This window comes from Phaseolus vulgaris, chromosome 5 (assembly GCF_000499845.2).
Source record: "Phaseolus vulgaris cultivar G19833 chromosome 5, P. vulgaris v2.0, whole genome shotgun sequence".
Lineage (NCBI taxonomy): Eukaryota > Viridiplantae > Streptophyta > Magnoliopsida > Fabales > Fabaceae > Phaseolus > Phaseolus vulgaris.
This window is the reverse complement of record NC_023755.2, coordinates 36,246,946-36,252,776: the sequence shown is the minus strand read 5'-3', so window position 1 is coordinate 36,252,776 and position 5,831 is coordinate 36,246,946.

Below are 5,831 nucleotides of genomic sequence, written 5' to 3'. Positions count from 1 at the left end.
GCTACACAATATATATATAATTTTTTTAAGTATTTGTTTACACTATGTATTGAGATAAAAACAACCATGTTTACAAAAATTATTTTTACTTTTTATTTTTTTCTATTCTCTTATAATATAATGTAGGGATGCCAATGGAGTGGAGGGGTGAGTTTGATTATCTCATTTTTATCACATATGTACTGTTCCTTAACTATCCTAAATATTAATTAAATAATTGTTTTATAAAAAAAATTATAAATAGAAAACATGATATTATCAATTAGTCAATGTAAAGAAGTTACACAACTTCTTTAGTCTAATGTCAAATATCAATAAAAAATTATAATTATATAAATATTTAAATGAGAATATCAAATAACAACTATATAAAACTCAATATAATTATATAAAAGAGTAAAATTGATTAAATGTATGAACTAGAAATAAGTTATGAAACTAAAGATTAAAGAAAAGTTAATATAAGTTTTTAAATTACTTAATAAATTAAATATATTTTAATATTTTAAAATGAGAACAAGTATGAAAATTGATATGAGTATTGAAATGAGTGTAAGGAGGGAAACAAGACACATATTTACATACATATTTTCGTTTTCATATCCAATTTAAAAAATTAGATATTATTTATATATAAACTTGTACTCGGTCAATGCAAAGATTTCTCATCAAAATCAGAAACGTGTTGAAACAATATCCACATAAATGGGTTTATTGTTCATCTCTAATCTAATGATTAAAAATTAGAAGACTCCAAATACTATTTTGCTATTTATAAATGGAGATTCATTCTTTAATTCCTAAAAAAAACATATAAGAGGTTTTTTAACTTATATTTTTCCTCGTCTATTTTGTAATTTAAAAAAAAAAATACGAAGGAAAAGGTCACTGTTGTTAGATTTTGTTTGTTTGTTGATATCCTTTGCAAATTTCTTTCCATATTCAATTTTTTTAAGCTTCAGATTTATGGTATAAGGTTTATAAGCACACCTATTAGTGTTGTGGTTATACGTTGATTTAAGGATATACTTTTAATTAGCTTATGTCATATTAAAAAATGCTTAATTATTTTAATTCTTAAATAATAAATAGCATGAATTGAGCTTTTTTTCTTGAGATTATGGAAGATTTTATATTTAAAAACTAAAGTTCAACTATCATTAATTTCTCTTCATATATTAAATATCTAACGGTATATTTAGAAAAATAGTATAATAAATAAATAAAATTGTTATTATTAGAGGTGATAAGGCAAACAAAGTAATGTATATAAAGTAAGTGGGGTCGTCGGTTAGTAAAAAATTGTGGGTAAGATCTGAGATGGAACTTTTAATATATTGGTCTCGTCCTACACTGAAAAGTTTATCAGTTTATAAACTTGTTTATATTTATATATTTATAAGTATAAGTCTACATTTTATTTCTTGTTTTACTTTAATATCTAATATTTTCTTGCATAATATGATTTCTTATTTACTTGCAATCAATAAATATAGTTAATATTTAAGTTTTTCCTTTAACACAATTTTACATACCATAAATCTTTATTTTATTTTATAGAGTTTCTAATTTAAAATGAAAAAAAATGTGAGTAATCTTATTATTTTATTGTAAGAACTGACTTAATTTGTCTAAGAATAGAAATGGTTAAAATGATATGAAACTTAAATATTTTATTGTTTCAGTTAAAAGTTTATAAATAAAAAAAATTAACTATTTAAACTTTATTTTATAAAAATTATTATCTCTCTAAAATAATTGTTTTGTGTCTTATTGTTGAGTTAACCGTTCACCCTTTTCAAGATCTGAACTACTAGAGTTTGATGGGTAGAGATGATTTTTTTTGTTAATCTAGGGACATGGTAGTATCTTTAGTTTGATGATTAGATTTTTCTATGGGTAATTTGAACCTTTTGTATGAATCAAGGATTGTTATAGTTTTGTTGAAGTAGCTAGATTTTCAGGTAAATTATTAACCCTAGGAAGGGACAATTCTATTATTGTGTCAGAGGTAAATATTATCTTTCAATTATTAACTTTTCTAAATGAGTCAAAGGTAAATATTTAAGTTGGTGAATAATTATTAAAAGTTTATCTTTAGTTGAAATTGAACGTGAAAGATATGTGCAACATTAGAGTTTGAAAAAAATTTGGTGAGATACTTTGAATTGATTGAACAATTATGCTTGTGTATTAAAATTTTGTTGTTGTTGAATATGAGAGTTGAATTGATAATAGTATTAGATTGTGATGAATGTTAAATTAACCCTAGGAAGGGACAATTCTATTAAAATTGGTTTGGAAATGTAGAATGATGGATTATGTATTATTTGATTATGGATTTTGAAGTAAATGATATGAGGTTGAACATGAATGTTGAAATGGTTGAATTTGAAGATAGAGTTAAGATTTTGAAACTCATTAGAATTATAGGTTTTGACACAATATTTTTTTTTTTTTGCATAACTTATTTTATGCATATTTGCTTTTTGTAGAGTTGTTGGACAACCATTTTGTTTGCACAAAAAAATCATTTAATTAAAAATTTGAGAGATTTAGTGATTCTGCAACCAAATAGTCTTTGAGAGAAATTTAATTAAGTGAAAACTCGAGAGTTTTATTTGTTGAATGACTAAAAAGTAATTGGGTGAGCAAACCTCTTTGGCTGAGTGATCAAAAAAGTGATTGGGCGAATTGGATGTCCTTAATTCGTTGAGTTGATAAATGGTGACTTGACAAACACAATATTTTCTATTTAAATAAATATTTTAAATGTTTCTAAATGTTAAAATATTATTTATATTTAACTAAATTGTTATATTTTTATCAATCTTTTATACTTGACTATTATTATAGTGTGATGAACGGTGAATTGAAATTTATTAGTATTTATTTTATGTTGGAATATATAATTTTGAATGGTAATTTTGATATGTAAGTGTGTGACTTATTATGTGATTGATGATATACATGATGGATCTAAAATTTGAAATGTATGATATAAATTTTGTTTTATGAAGGAAGACATGATTTGAGTTGGAATGTATATGAATAAGAACATGTGTTGAGTATGTTGTGGTATAAATGAATAAAATGTGTCAAAGTTAAAAGCTACAAACTTGGGATGGTATGTGAATACTTGTTGTAATTTCAAGAATAAAATGCATGCACCTATGTTACAAAAGATCTTTTGTTTCACTAGTAGTTTAAGTCAAATAAATTAATACATTATATGTGAGAAATTGAAAAGTAAATCAAAACACATGTTGAGGTTTAGATATGAATATACTTTAAACTTTTTCTGATCAATCAAGACCAAAATCATGAACTTAAGAGACTTGTTGTAGGTTAGGTATGCATCTCTGATAAAATATACTCAATACATATCTTCTCGAAGACGTTGTACTTTGTGTATATTCTTTATCATATGAATCAATGTGTGGTGTGTATAGTTAATTTATCACAAATTGAATATATATATATATATATATATATTTTGATGGATGAAATTTTAAAAATATTAGTTTATGCTTTATTTTGTGGTATGATTTGAATGTCATGATAGTGTTTTTTCAAAGAAGTAAATATGGTGATAGGTGGAAAAATTCATACAACAACGAGCTTTTACAGAAGGATAAGCTATATTACATATTTTGATTTATAATTTCAATTATGTACGTAAATTCTTATAAAGAGAAAATTTATTTATTTATATTTTCAAAAAATAAATAAATAATATATATATATATATATATATATATTAGGTAAGGATTGGGGTGTTACACCTTAATAACATGATTGCACTTAAGTGAAACAAGTCAAATAGTTCCACAAAACACATCACCCTAACATGTTTTTTATAGGCAAAATACAGGAGTAGATGAGCCTAACAAACAAAGTGGACCCATCTTTAATTACTCGTACGTTATTAACTATAAATTAACTAATTTATTAATAAATACCAACAAATTCGAATGGTATTAAATTATCATATCAGTGACTAAGGTATATGATATAAAAAAAAACTTGGTTAATAAATGTGAATTGCTTATCATTTTTTTTTTGTATTCAGATAAATAAGTTACTTTTAAAGTTGAATCAAATTTACTTAAATGACATAAAAATATAATTGTAAGCTTATCTTGCAATAAGCCTTGATCAATATAACATAAAATCGTGAAAACCTTACTAACTTTATTTATGTAGATCTATATACTTTATACTTAGCAATAAAATTAGTTATACGATTTTTTTCTTTAGAAAACATTACAAGAAAAGAAATAGAAACCAATTTTTAGATACCAAAATAATTAGTTACAATAGTAACTAAATTATAGACCATTTTACAAACTAAAAAAAATGTTTCTAAATTAGTTTTTATTATTGTTAAATAGTTTCTAAATTGGTATCTAATTAACAATCGATGTGTTTTCTACCAAATTTAGAAACTAAATAAGTCGTAGTTAAAACTTTGGTTACTAATTAAATATCAAATTAAAAATTATTTAACAATAATGAAAACTAATTTAGAAACCAATTTTTATTTTAGTTTCTATAATGATCTCTAATTTATTTACTATGATTTTCTTGTAGTGAAACTTAATATAATATAATATAATAATAAAAAAAATTATTTAAATAGATCAATCTTCTTAAAATATATATATATATATATATATATATATCATTTTCAGTTTCAGTATTTTTTTTTCTCTTTTCCATAAATTAATTTCTAGAAAACTAGCTTTTAGACTTATTTAATACACTCTGAAAAGTAATATATAAGTCTATTAACGAAACTTGACCATTTACTTATTTTTCCATTCTTTGTTTTCACTTTTAGTTTATAAAACTATATATGGCCTTACTTTAAATTTGTTTCTTGTTTTCAAAGATTTCATACTCAGAGATAAAAAAATCTTTATTAATGATTTATACACATATTTTGCAAAACAAAATGATAATTTTATATATAAAAAAATAGAAAATAAAAATGGAAGTAAATGTAAAGGAGCCTTAGTTGGGAAAGGCACAAATTAAAAAGGTTTGAATACATTGCATAGGCCATTATGGGATATTAAAAGGATTGGTTTATAACCATATATCATAGAACTCAACTTACATATTTGCATCTTCTTGTGGACCACAACCACCCATAAACAATTAATTTTCCAGAATTAATTATTTCCTAAGCCCATTTTCTTCTTGACTTGTGTATCTTATCTCACCATTTATACTTTCTGGTCCTCAGATGATAATGCCCTCTGCAACATGCTCAAAGGAGGGAGAGAGAGAAAAAAATAAAAAATGAGAACTTCCACTTTGTTTGGTTTGTAGAAATTAGTTTTCAATATAATTAGAATTTAAATTAAAAGTACAAAATAACTATTTTGAAATGATTTAAAATCTAACTTTTTTTTCTCTAATTATTTCTCTAAAATAAATTGGCATTACTTTTGTCAAAATCTGGCGTCGATCGACAACCGTTTAGTTAGTTTACTAACCGTCCAACACTGTAGTACTATAGCAGTTAAATAAATAGTAAGGAATTCATTGAATGTTAATAAACATTAAAAACTGTTTGATGCTGATGGCCACACAGGCTTTCGCGTTCATCCGACTAAAGATTTGCAGTCTGTGTTTTTTTTTTTTATTGGTGCATAGATCCGATGGTTTATATTAGGATAATTTTATGAGATATTTACTTAGTATGTATTAGGATGACTTTCTTTGGGTTAAGTTAGGAGTGTCTTGTATAGCCATACATGAGAGTATGTCTACCGTGTGATTAAGGCTGTCATTATGTATAAGGGTTGACCCACAGTGACTCA